The sequence below is a fragment of the Haliotis rubra genome, unplaced genomic scaffold (assembly GCF_003918875.1).
Source record: "Haliotis rubra isolate DU_JTF1 unplaced genomic scaffold, ASM391887v1 Scf594, whole genome shotgun sequence".
NCBI lineage: Eukaryota > Metazoa > Mollusca > Gastropoda > Lepetellida > Haliotidae > Haliotis > Haliotis rubra.
In genome coordinates this window covers 310,302-324,850 of record NW_025767295.1, presented here as the reverse complement: position 1 = coordinate 324,850, position 14,549 = coordinate 310,302, and the positions used below count along the sequence as shown (strand labels likewise).

General features: G+C 39.3%; 1 protein-coding gene across 1 annotated transcript in view; it reads right to left on the bottom strand.

Moving 5' to 3' along the window:
- LOC124255131 (polypeptide N-acetylgalactosaminyltransferase 5-like) overlaps positions 1 to 14,549 on the bottom strand; it is a 392,350-nt gene that overhangs the window by 307,583 nt on the left and 70,218 nt on the right. Inside the window, exon 2 of the mRNA XM_046688967.1 lies at positions 11,227 to 11,299. The gene's annotated coding sequence lies outside the window, so the exon portion shown is untranslated. The remainder of the gene's footprint in view (positions 1 to 11,226; positions 11,300 to 14,549) is intronic.

Below are 14,549 nucleotides of genomic sequence, written 5' to 3'. Positions count from 1 at the left end.
AATTCACTCATATGACAGTCAGAACCAAAACACACTCGTTTAAACAATGTACAACATTTTACAAGGTTCATGAGTGCAAATGACGGCACACGTCCTCTCTATTCAATCGAACATGTACAGGAACAGTTGATCTACACATACGTCATTGCTTAGAAATTCCTCCGACGCATGATAATGCAAAGTTCATGTCTTCATAACATACAGGATGTAATCAACTCACATTTCATACTGACAACTCCGTAAATTCTGTTACATTCCAAGTGGCAGTTTCTGGCTCGGGGAAAACGAGAAGGCCGTGGCGAAGAAGAGTAGTCCCCCATTGATAGTGAACGTAACCTCAGCAATGTCATATTCAAGCACACGGGTTACACCTAATGACACACACTCAATAGTTTTGGCTCTGATTCGATGGGAGAACACTGAACGTAAACTGGTACACAAGTACAGATCCCCAATGTACAGAGATATCCAAAACAATCTTCCGATGACGACAACCACCAAACGATGACGATGACGTCACACGCTCAAATATTTTTTTGCTTGCAAGAATTAACATTGTCCACATTTACATGGTAACATCATCGTTTTAGAGTGTTTAATTAATTTTCTGTGATCTTATCTACTTTGCATTATCACTGTTGCCTCAATGATGCAAAGAGGTGGCAGAAACGTTTTTGTGGAGGGTCAACTAGGGGATGAGTAGTGATTAGGAAGCCAAGTGACGTCACTCATTCATAAACGTTGTGTTGTGTATTATTGCGCAGCTACGATGAGAAAATATGAAATTTGAATCTATTCGACCATAAAATGGTGCGATTTTATGGTGTGTAAGAAACAGATTACTGTACTCGTGTCTGTCAGATATAATTTATTTTACAACGAGTTGTTTCAAAACGTATTTAACTCGCTTTCGTTCGTTAAATACGTTTTGAAACAACTCGTTGTAAGATAAATGATATCTGACAGACACTCGTTTAGTTATCTCTATATATCCATCACAGATGTCATGCTCTGGTAGTATCAGCTTATTTTCCCTCTAGCAGATCTCTCTGTTGGGATTAACACGAACAGGCCAATTTTCAAAAACTGTTTCAGTTTGATAAATTAAATTTTACACACTGGTGTCACTGATGATTATCTCAAATGAATTTGAAAGTTAGTATTTTAGATTAATAATTTACAGTGAGTGAGTGAGTTTAGTTTTACGCAGCACTCAGCAATATTCCAGCTATATGGCAGCTGTCTGTAAATAATCGAGTCTTGACCAGACAATCCAGTGATCAACAGCATGAGCATCGATCTGCGCAATTGGGAACCGATGACATGTGTCAACCAAGTCAGCGAGCTTGACCACCTGATCCAATGAGTCGGCTCTTATGACAAGCATGGGTTACTGAAGATCAATATTCTAACCCAGACCTTCATGGGTGAATATTTTACAGAGTTAAAGCCCTTGTTCCATGCTTTTCAACTGTGTGCTTTCTGAGTGAAACTGAGCGAGTGTTCTCATAATCTCTTAAACTTACATGCAAGAAAATCAAGACAATGTGATGCCATCTTTCATACTTACAACTGTAAACACTAGAGGCATTATGATACATGTGCCGAGGTAATATGGATGTGATACGATTTGTATCCCTTTAAAGTACTTTTTTTCCATACGTTGAAATTCCCTCCCTTTTTTTTTGCAGGAGAATTACAATCCCCATCCGTCTTGTCAACATTCAGATAGCATGGGATATTGTAGACTTGAAACACATAAACTTGGGGTACTGTGTAGGTTATACTTCTTATAGCCAACATAGGAATACTAGAGAATCTGCATAAACTGGGCCCTTATTCTCGAAACGTTCGTAGCCCTAAGAATTCATAACTTTGATCTTAGACAATGTGTTAATAATAATAATAATAATGATCATGCTAATTTTTGCGCCTAGAATCCAACACGATGCTGATCTCTGGCGTTACATTATTACCCTGACGGAATTTTGCTTCCAAAGCTGCTACTAAGCGCTTCGCGCGACCGTATAGGTCCGTACATCTGCATCTCAGGTACCCATTTGAACAGCTGTGTGGACTGAGTGCAGTATGGACGAAGTGCCTTGCCAGGGACACAACACAGTATGAGACCCAGGTCACAAATTTTGGTGTCTCCGCCGGGATTCGAACCCGGGCCTTTGGCGTAAGAGGCCAGCATGCTAACCACTACGCCACTGTGCTCCACAGAATGGGCTTAAGAAGTTCGTAGGGCTACGAACGTTTCGAGAATAGCTAGCCTGGTTCTTGAACAATTTCTGTTAATATTCACAAGTTTGTACAAAATAACTTGTAATGTAATTAATCGTTTGTATTGCAATACAAGTGTTGTTCATCAATTTATTGTATCTGAAGCTTCACATGACGACGCAAACTGTACCGCCATAGTTTTACATAGGGGTGGAAATAACCCATTGCCCGACGTCCCAGTCCAGTGTTATTTTCTGTCGGGCAAGAAAATTTGTATATTATGCTATACCGGTGTCCAGTTGACTTTCCATAGTTAATTATGTTGTTTATTTAAAATATCAACAAGAAAAACGGCCGGTATAGTGGAAAAATTATCAGGGCAAGTGATTTTCCATGTGCCACTGTACCGGAGTACACTAGCAATGTTAATGTTATTTCCACTCCTGTTACACCACTAGTAAATATGCAAATTAAATAACAGACCCATCCTAATTTGACAGATAAAAGGGTTTATTATTTCAGAGAGAAACAAATTGGGGTTTGAGAACTGTTTGAACAACCAACTAAAAACAGTACAAATTTGTAGATAGCAAAATTCACCAGATCAGCCCATGAATCAAACAGTGTCATTAAGAATTCGACACTGAGTTATGTTGTGTAAATAAATTGTGGGAAGATTTTCAGAGTCTCAAACAAGATTCAAACTCACAATTAACCGTTTTAAATGAGTTCGTTCCTGATTGAGTTGTTTTACACTTGTTGTAATCCACAATACATCAGAGTGCACCAGACCCGTGAAGATCCGGGGTAGAACAGGTCTTCAGCAACCCATGTGCTTGCCATAAAAAGGCGACTATCTTGTCGTAAGAGGCGACTAACGGGATCGGGTGGTCAGGCTCGATGACTTGGTTGACACATGTCATCGGTTCCAAATTGCGCAGATCTATGCTCATGCTGTTGATCACTGGATTGTCTGGTCCAGACTCGATTATTTACAGACCGCCCGCCATATAGCTGGAATATTGCTGAGTGCGGCGTAAAACTAAACTCACTCACTCACTCAGAGTGCACCAGATAACAGCTTCCTGCATTTATCCAGAATGCGTAATATTTAACTGGGGGCACTGTGGGATGCTTCAACACCTACCACCCATGGAGAGGCAGACACACCCTTCTAAAGGGTACAACATATTATTTTGATAAATGTTGAATGAAGCAAATCCCAAAATATTTGTTCAAAATCGTACAATTACAAGTGAATAGATTTTACTGACAAGTACATGAAATTCAATAATCAAAACCAAACACCAAGCAAGATTAATCTGTTGCAAGTTACAGGAAAGTTCAGGCTCAATGAGTAAAATCCCACGAGAGAGGTGGACACACAAAAGTCATGTGATAATCTCTCCCATCCAATCAGAACCAGAAAACTACCAATCCATCAAGTATTTACTTCAACGTGGAATAATATTCCCATCAAACATCCATTTCCGATAATCAATAGCTGTCGAGTTGATATGCACACACGACAATCAAATTTCCCGCAGCAGAAAAGCATGTTTAAAGAGACCAGCATCTCTATCAATGACACGTGCTGCCCCCTAGGGGCCAACAAATCAGCCAATCACAAACATTCCATGCCAACAGTCGGCAAAAAGCATGGTGCTTAAACACCTTCAGAATTGCCTTTTGAGAATGAGGAGATGTAATCGAGAGGTTGAGTTGGCAGCAAACATAAATTGGTTTTATTCTACCTGTGGCCCTGCCAATCATAATTTGCACTTCAAAGAATGATTTTTTATCACTTTTGATTGTCAAGATCAGCTAGTGCTTTGGCAGGTCAACAAATTGTGAATATTTTGTCTGAAGAAGCATTTTTGTTTGTTCCAATAATTTCGCAATGGAATGAAAACCACATTGGCTACGTGTCAGGTATTTTGAAGAATGTGCCAGATATGTCAAGGATACTAGTGGCGGTGGAGTAGCCCAGTGGTTAAAGCGTTCATTGGTCACGCCGAAGACCCGGGTGCCATTCCACCCATGGGTACAAGGTGTGAAGCCATTTTCTGGTGTCCTTCGCTGTGATATTGCTGGAATATTGCTAAAAGCAGCGTAAAACCATACTCACTCACTCAAGGATACTAAGTTAACGGTAATTTGATGATTTTTATGTTATGGGTTGATGGATTAGCCTTACAGTTAAAGTGTTCACTCATAACAGCTAAGGACCTGGTTTGATTCCTCACCATGGTATGGCTGGAATATTGTTCAAAGTAGCAAAAAACATCATCGGTCTCACAGTCCTTGAACCACATTCTCCCTTCCTCCCAGCCCATTCTGTAATGCTAAAGGGTGGTGGAATAGCCTTGTGGTTAAAGCATTTGCTCGTCATCCTAAAGACCTAGGTTTCATTCCCCACATGGGTACAATGTGTGAAGCCCATTTCTGATATTCTCTGCCATGATATAGCTGGAAAAATACTAAAGCGGCGTAAAACTAAATTCACTCATTCACAGTAATGCCAAAGTCTTAGATTCAGGAAGCAAGCCCAGATTATCCTTCGTTTCAGGTTCGAATCTTCCACCCAAACGGCACTTCCTTCAATAAAATTCTACGTTTCTATCAAAATTTGATATTTTTGGAGACAATGTGTAAGTCAACCTAAACATACATTCTCACATAATACTCACACTTTGCTAAGGATCACAAGAATTCCCAACTTTACTTGAACATAGATTTATAATTTGAAATTGTATCCATTTAGAACTAGATAAATAATGATATTGCAACCCCTCTTTAGGCAAACAGACACTTTAATCTAACCTTATGCACATGATACATGAGTAACCATAAAAATGGTTTTCATGGCACCAATCAACCATTTTGCAAATCATGGAATGAGTCATTGACAAGTACACAACACCTGTCAATAGATAATGGGATCCACAAGATGCAGTGACATACTGAAACCTAGGATCCATACTTACAATAAGCTTAGATATTTAAACCAAATTAGACCCCACATCATAATTTTCTGTTGAATCAATGACCTGATCCTCAGCAAAGAGTGAATAGTATATTCTAATAATGCTTGTCCTTCACACCTATGCTAATAATGCTTGTCCTTCACACCTGTAACATGACTGACTGACTGAGTTTGGTTTTAAGCCGCTTTTAGCAATATTCCAGCAATATCACGGCGGGGGACACCAGAAATGGGCTTAACACATTGTGCCCATGTGGGGAATCGAACCCAGGTCTTCGGCACGACGAGCCAACGCTTTAACCACTAGGCTACCCCACCTGTAACATGAATTACAAAGCAGTGTGTCTGTGAACAGTATATTCTAACACTAATAATCTTTGATTGGCATTCAAAATTAATTGATCATACAGATATGAATTTGTTCATTGACAACAATATGTCCATTGTGTTTCATGACGCTTCAGAGTGAGTGAGTGCGTATGGTTTTACGCCGCTTTTAGCAATATTCCAGCAATATCATGGTGGGGGACACCAGAAATGGGCTTCATATATTGTACTCATGACGCTTCCGAAGCAGCATGTCTGTGAGGTACATTTTTCTTTCACAACCACAGGTTTCCTGAAAACATCATTTGTATTCTAAAGAAGAATGCAATTTGTCCGAATTACGTCAAATTATCTTCAAGAACACATGAATGATTTCTGACATGAATGTATGAAGACGAGGAGGGGTACTTACTGGCAATGAATTAACATATAGATTACCGAGAATTTGAAGAACAACTTCAGATGCTTTCATCTGATAGTACTAAGCACTTAATGGCCTGAGGCATCTTCAGAGATTAATGTCGACATTAGGTGGGTGAGGTAAAGTGGGGTTTAAGGTTACAGATTACAACACAGTGATATGCACGCACATATATGTGTGTGGCGGCTTGGACAACAGTATGATCTTGAATATTGTGCCAGCTGTGTAGAGGGAGGTGCGTATCATATTATATGAGCACTCACACAGTTCTGACAAACTAGGGGCGGTGGGGTAGCCTAGAGGTTAAAGAGTCTGCTCGTCATGCCGAAGACCTGGGTTCGATTCCCAATATGGGTACAATGTGTGAAGCCCATTTCTGGTGTCCCCACTGTGTTATTGCTGGAATAATGCTGAAAGAGGCATAAAAAATAAACTCACTCACTCTGACAAACTAAGAAACATTACTGTCGCAAATCAGGATTTAAACCCATAATCATTGATTTCTGGCAGTCACTAACTTCAGATGCCCCAGACAACTGGCATAAGAGTTATGATCACCTTAGTACTATATATATTTGTTTGTTGTTTAATGCCACACTCAGAAATATTCCAGCTAGAAATAATTGAATCTGGACCAGACGACTTTGTGATCAACATCATGAGCATCGACCTATGAAATCGGGATACAATGACAAGTGTCAACCAAGTCAGAGAGCCTGACCAACTGATCCCATTAGTCACCTCTTACAACAAGCATAGTTGCTGAAAACCAATTCTAACACAGATTTTCTTGGGTATAGTGCACATTTTTCCCCAAAAACACACTTGTACAGAGGAGTGTACACATTATATATGCCGAAATGAACCTTCATAATTTTTTTCCTAATGCAGTCATTACTGCAAAAATATAACCCAGGAAATACCATGTCAAAAACTCCTAAATCAAATATTGCTTAAAACATTTTTCACAAAGTGGAACCGGATTGGTAAACAAGCAGTATGTTGCTTATCTAAATACCGCTCTCGGGAATACAAATAAATCATAAATATAACAATCATAAGGAGAAAAGCATGATATTAACAAACAAACAATAGCTTTCTGGAAATGTAACAATCAATAACTGCAATTATAGCTGCTTATAATGTTAGAACACGTTGTGTCAGAAAGTACTAGTAAGTGTAATTACGTTTTTACTACTTACAACACAAATTTGCCTGACAGTACAACGGAAGAATAAACAGATTCCAATAATTCAAGATTACCTTTAGCAGATCCATTAGAGTGGCCTTATAGTAATGATTTAATGTCATATCCTTTAGTATAGAAGTGCATTTTTTCTTATGCCAGTGTAATTAACGTACAAAAAGAAATAGTGAATTGGATCTTCGTAACAATAGTCACAAGAACAAGAGGGATTTGAAGATGTAAATCATTCAAATTAAAATGCATTTACACTGTCGGTTACAAAAACAGTTCATTGTATACCTAGATTTATGGTTTTAATCTATTTTATCAATATCATCAAAAAAATATTTTCATATTGTGTACATCAAATTCAGTGAAATCATGGCAGTTTGGAACAACCACAATCAGATTACCATCACTGAAGCCTTGAAATGGACTTTAGTTGATAGAGAATGCATACATCTATCATATATGCCACACTTTGACACGATAAATCTTATATTTGTTGCAGTTTGACCATAATATGTCAACATAAAGTTTTCAAAGCTGCCACCTCAGGAGATTCAACACTGACTGCGTGTATAGTTCCATACCAAAAAAAGAAATGGCTGGCACATACAGTTGAAAAATTATTTCAAGCACTAACTATGCATGATTTATTGATTCTGCTTCAACCTAACATTGAACAGTTGTCAAATTTCTATAGACGTATCGGTGAAATTGAATTAAATTATTACAAACTTTACATGAAACACACACACACACACACACACACACACACACACACACACACACACACACACACACACACACACACACACACACACACACACACACACACACACACACACACACACACACACACACACACACACACACACACACACACACACCAGTTCTACTAGTGTTGACTTCCTCTTGAAATAAACATATCTGACAAAATGGAGACATGTGAAAACTGGAAATGGAAATAATTCTGATGGATTTGCTGACATTTTTCTGCACGTACCAGGAAGTCCAACAAGTTTCCAATAATCCATACATAAACTTTTACATTAATAACTGACTTATATTTTTAATATATTGAGGTAAAAATACTGAAAACACTTTTGACAGTATACATCCCCATCGAAAAATGCTTTTAATATCCCCTAAAAACATAACAAAAAATATAACGAAAGTCATTTCTTAGGAACAAATATGTAGGTCAGCAACAATGGCTTCAAAGACTGCTGACTTAATCATGAACAAAAGAAGCTATAGAAAACAGTACATAATAAGACACACGCAATGCTAGTCTGTCTCAAAGTCCCTGAACCACATTATATTTCCCTACTGCCAAGCCCTCCCTGCAGTGCTAATGCAATAAAGCAAGTCTAGATTTCCTCAGGTTCAGGTGAATCTCTGGTCTCCCAAGGGCTCTTTTTCAATTTAAATGGGCTTGTTTGTTACTATCAAAATTGCATATATTCAGAGACTAATCATTAGTCTAACGCAATGCCTACTCTATCAGCCATTCAGGAAACAGCAGTCAGCTTGTAAACATTGCCCAATTTTGTCTTGGTTTATGGAAACACGAGAGTACCAGAAAATTGGCTGAATTTGAAGTTGTACTTATTTATTTCACAATAATCTTAACTTCATGACTGTTACAGCATCCATCATTTCTTAAAAAAGTTTATTGATCAGAAATGAAAAAAAATGAAGTAAACTGCAGTTGTCACATACTCCTGTAAGCCTACATAACTTGATACCTGAAGGACACATCAATATGAAATGTATATGTGGTTGTGAGTGAGTGAGTGAGTTAATTAGTGAATGAGTAGTGAGTGAAAATAAAATATATATATACTGTAAGTGATTGAGTGAGTGAACAAGTGAATGCATGAGTGAGTGAGCGAGCGTATGTGTGTGAGTCTGTGTGAGAGAGAACTCATCTATTAAATAAATTTTTTACATTATAAAAACATAATGCCTTGGTTTAACAGCCTATTGCAAATGAAACGAGCAAAAACGACGGTCAAAACCTAACTGCTTGTAAAGAGATAAAAGACACAAAGAAAAGACAAAAAAGCACAAAAACACCTATACATTACACCAAAGGGACACGACAGACATCATGCTGATGTTTCCGTGTTTTTAAATGTCACTGCCCAAAAGACTCAATTCACTTTAGTATTGTACAGGGAATAACAGACTTCATATACTAATGCAGGTTTTAAGCCAAGGGATAAACCTGTCAAACGGTGCTCCCCATGAGAAAGCTTGTAAAAAAGTAATATTACCACATGATTCTATTAAAAAGAATGTGCAGTAGATGTTCAAAAAGTCTGGAAGATAATTGGTACTACTGGACAAATGTTTTTTCAAATCTTTTCCCATTGAAATTTATTAAAATCATTTGATGGCTCTATGGGTAATTTTTTTCTTGTTTTACAGGATAACTTGCTCGAGACTGGGAAAAATGTATGATTGTTTCTTAAAAAGAAAATTATGAAAAGCTTGTGAGGCAGAAGTGATGGAAATGTTAGATGTTTACAACTTTGGTGAAACAAACAGTCCAGGGTATGGTGATGAAAAATCTGGAAACATGGCAAGGACGACCCAGATTTAGAAAATGATTGAAGGTCGCTTGCTTACGCAAGGGACACAACTCTGCACATCAAACTGTTGCAACTGCATCACAAGAACCAGGATTTAGAACAACGATTGAAGGTCTCTTGCATACCCAAAGGGACACAACTCTGCACATCAAACTGTTGCCCCATTGCTCCCAGGAGAGCATGAACCAAGAACCAGGATTTAGAACAACGATTGAAGGTCTCTTGCATACCCAAGGGACACAACTCTGCACCTCAAACTGTTGCCCCCATCACTACTGGGCTGTACACGCTCCCAGGAGAGGCAAGAACCAGGATTTAGAACAACGATTGAAGGTCTCTTGCATACCCAAGGGACACAACTCTGCACCTCAAACTGTTGCCCCCATCACTACTGGGCTGTACACGCTCCCAGGAGAGGCAAGAACCAGGATTTAGAACAACGATTGAAGGTCTCTTGCATACCCAAGGGACACAACTCTGCACCTCAAACTGTTGCCCCCATCACTACTGGGCTGTACCCAAGGGACACAACTCTGCTCCCCCCCATCACTACTGGGCTGTGCAGGGAGAGGCAAGAACCAGGATTTAGAACAACGATTGAAGGTCTCTTGCATACCCAAGGGACCTCAAACTGTTGCCCCATCACTACTGCACCTCAAACTGTTGCCTCCATCACTACTGGGCTGTACACGCTCCCAGGAGAGGCAAGAACCAGGATTTAGAACAACGATTGAAGGTCTCTTGCATACCCAAGGGACACAACTCTGCACCTCAAACTGTTGCCCCCAACACTACTGGGCTGTACACGCTCCCTGGAGAGGCAAGAACCAGGATTTAGAACAACGATTGAAGGTCTCTGGAATATCCATGGGGACACAATCTACACAACACTACTGGGTCGTATACACTTTCAGAAGCAGGAACCAGGATGTTGAACAATATTGAAGAAGGTCTCTTGCATACCCAGGGGACAACTCTGCACATCAAACTGTTGCCCCCAACACTACTGGGCTGTACACGTTCCTAGAATAAGCAGGTGTCACAAACTATGAAGAAAGTCAAACTCACACATGAAAGCTACACCAGTTTATATCTCAATCTAAATTTTTTAAATATGTGAAGGTATTTGGTCACAATAATATGATCTGAGGTGGGCTCTGATACAGATGGGTAAACATCTAATATATTTTGTTTTGTTTGTGATTTAATATTCCAGTTATATGGTGGAGGTCTGGAAATAATCAAATATGTACCACACAATCCAGTGATCAACATCATGAGCATAGACATATGATGACATGTGTCAACCAAGTCAGCAAGCCTGTCAACCCGATCCCGTTAGTCGCCTCTTACAACAAGCATGGGTTGCTGAAGTCAAATTCTAACCCGGATCTTCATGGGTCGAACGTTTAATACATTGTGGCATATATGCAGTGCTTCTCTGAAATAAACAAGGAGTGTGTAGGTGTTTACCTACCTTACAGTATAGTCAGCTGGTCACGTTCATGAAATGAACACCACTTTGACACCCAGTGAATTTTGCCAGTCACCTGTTGTTAGGAAAACATTGTTATACAGCTGAGTAAGATCGCTCACAACCGGCACTTTACACACATAAACAATCAATACTCATATTCGATCAGGAATATTGTTTATAAAACATGATCAATTGCCTGAATTCGCACATACTGTCCAGAGTGACATTGCACAGCTGTTAAATAACGCAAGCAGAATGAGCATGTTATAGGAAAAGACAAAAGCAAGTACCACTTTGTAATTTTATAATGTAATGGTTGTTTGTTGTTTAATAGTGCACTCATCAGTATTCCAGCTATATCGCTGAAGTCTGTAACTAATCGAATCTGGGCCAGACAATCCAGTGATCAACATCATAAGCATCGATCTATGCAACTGGGATACGATGACATGTGTCAACCAAGTCAGCAGGCCTGAGCACCCGATCCCTTTAGTCGTCTCTTACGACAAACATGGGTTGCTGAAGATCAATTCTAACCCGGATCTTCATGGGTTATAATGGGATGAAATGCCTTACACTTAGCCACAGTAAATGATATTAATCCCACCAGTTCAGCATGCAGATAATAAAATTGGCTAGATTAAATGGAATCAAACACTCCGGACCTGCAAACTGTACCTTATTTTTCCAAAGACCATGATCAAACTTATGAACATTGTTATGAGTGAGTGAGTGAGTTTAGGTTTAGGCCACACTCAGCAATATTCCAGCTATATGGCGGCAGTCTGTAAATAATCAAGTCTGGACCAGACAATCCAGTGATCAACAGCATGAGCATCGATCTGTGCAATTGGGAACCGATGACATATGTCAACCTAGTCAGCAAGCCTGACCACCTGATCCCGTTAGTCGCCTCTTACGACAAACATACTGAAGATCTACCCGGATCTTCACGGGTAGGTGAACATTGTTATGACTGACTGACTGATTTAGGTTTTACGCCGCTTTAAGCAATATTCCAGCAACATCACGGTGGGGGACACCAGAAATGGGCTTCACACATTGTACCCATGTGGGGATTCGAACCCGGGTCTTCGGCGTGACGAGCCAACGCTTTAACCATTAGGCTACCCCAACGCCCCGAACATTGTTATGATGCTTACAGACCCAGAAGCATAATCACAAGATCTGGGACACAAACTCATCGCCATAGGATCCTGGCTTAAATAAGGGATGCAACTCTGCATGGGAACCACATGTTAGAGGGACTAGGCACCATGTGTTGATGACCATTTCTAGCCTGCATCCAATATCTAATCTGATTGCAGAATAATTTGATTTTCATGAATATAGCTGAAATTTTATGAAAATTGTAGTAACATATCTCACTATCTGCACACAAGGGACATTAACATTATATGGCTGACTGACTGAGTATGGTTTTACGCCGTTTTTAGCAATATTCCAGCAATATCACGGCGAGGGACACCAGAAACATTATATGGAGGTATTGATGTATTGATGAGTTTCATCAAACTATAAGTGTTGATGCTTGAGGTACCTTGAACACAAGCCTTTTTACACCAAACAAAGATCAAGGGACCTTCACCTTCAGGGCCATCCAATCACATCAAAGAACTCATATAAATGTAGAAGTTGTTACAAATACATAGTCTGCATATCAACTGACCTTGACCTTTGCAACTACCCTAAAAGAAGTCCATTCCACAGTTTTCTTGATCAGAACTGACTGACTGAGTTTGGTTTTACGCCGCTTTTTGCAATATTCCAGCAACATCATGGCGATTTCTTGATCAGAACTGTCATACTATTGTATTAGGGATTTCTGTCAATTGCGATATATAGGAAACAAGCATATGATAAATATTTTGCAATGCACAGTATCACACATAATAAGGCAAATGGGAACTACAATATTAACGGGTTTTGGTTTCAGGTTGAACAATATGGACTCATCCCATTTAGGGTACTGGGTACTTTTATGCATTTTGGCTTTGTTTAGGTACATTTCAAAACGTATGTGGGGTACATATTGGTAGTACCCGTACCAACATCGACCCTTTAGGCATGAATAATGCACAATTTCGTTCTATTGTATACCAGTAAAGTTACCAAGGGTATGTGAGTGAGTCAGTTTAGTTTTATGTTGCTTTTAGCAATATTCCAGCAATATCACGGCAGGGTACACCAGAAATGGGCTTCATAAATTGTGCCCATGTGGGGATTCGAAACCCGAGTGTTAACCACTGGGCTACCCCATCGCCCAAAAAAGTTACATTAGACACACAGACAAACAAGGAAGAATCTGCTGCAAGATACCAATATAGCAATGTAAGTTGAAATGGTTGTATTATCAACAAGAGGGCAATGGAACCATGTAGCCTAATGCTGTTGAGAAGCAGTAACCATTGGTAACAGAATCGAAATATCTTTTTTCAAGGAATTCATATTTCTCATTAGACACTTGAGAAAAACGTGAAAAAAGTGTTAGGGTTCCAGTATAGCATCATAAAAAAAAAAAAATCATATCGGAACAGGATACTGTGTGTTTTTAGGATCAAAGTTGTCTGAAGTATGTTTGTGTGTAAACTCACAGACTATCATTGATGCTGTGACATATTAAATACACAATGCCATTTATATTAGAAAGTGGTCAAATGTAACATATGTTATATTTGGGATTACACTTTCTTAGAGAAGTACAGATTCAGATTCACACAAAGTCAGATGCCTAGATCGCTCAGCCACCACGACAGGAAGTGAAATGATTACATAATACAAAGTCAAATACGGTAAGATGTAGGTGGAATCAGTTGATGAAGTTGACAACCATCCTGGGTGTCAGTAGAAATGTCCATCAACAGAGAGAAATACGGTAAGATGTAGTTGGGATCAGTTGATGAAGTTGACAACCATCCTGGGTGTCAGTAGAAATGTCCATCAACAGGGGTAATACGGTAAGATGTAGGTGGGATCAGTTGATGAAGTTGACAACCATCCTGGGTGTCGGTAGAAATGTCCATCAACAGGAAATACGGTAAGATGTAGGTGGAATCAGTTGATGAAGTTGACAACCATCCTGGGTGTCAGTAGAAATGTCCATCAATAGAGGAAATACGGTAAGATGTAGGTGGGATCAGTTGATGAAGTTGACAACCATCCTGGGTGTCAGTAGAAATGTCCATCAATAGAGGAAATACGGTAAGATGTAGCTGGGATCAGTTGATGAAGTTGAGAACCATCCTGGGTGTCGGTAGAAATGTCCATCAACAGGGGAAATACGGTAAGATGTAGGTGGGATC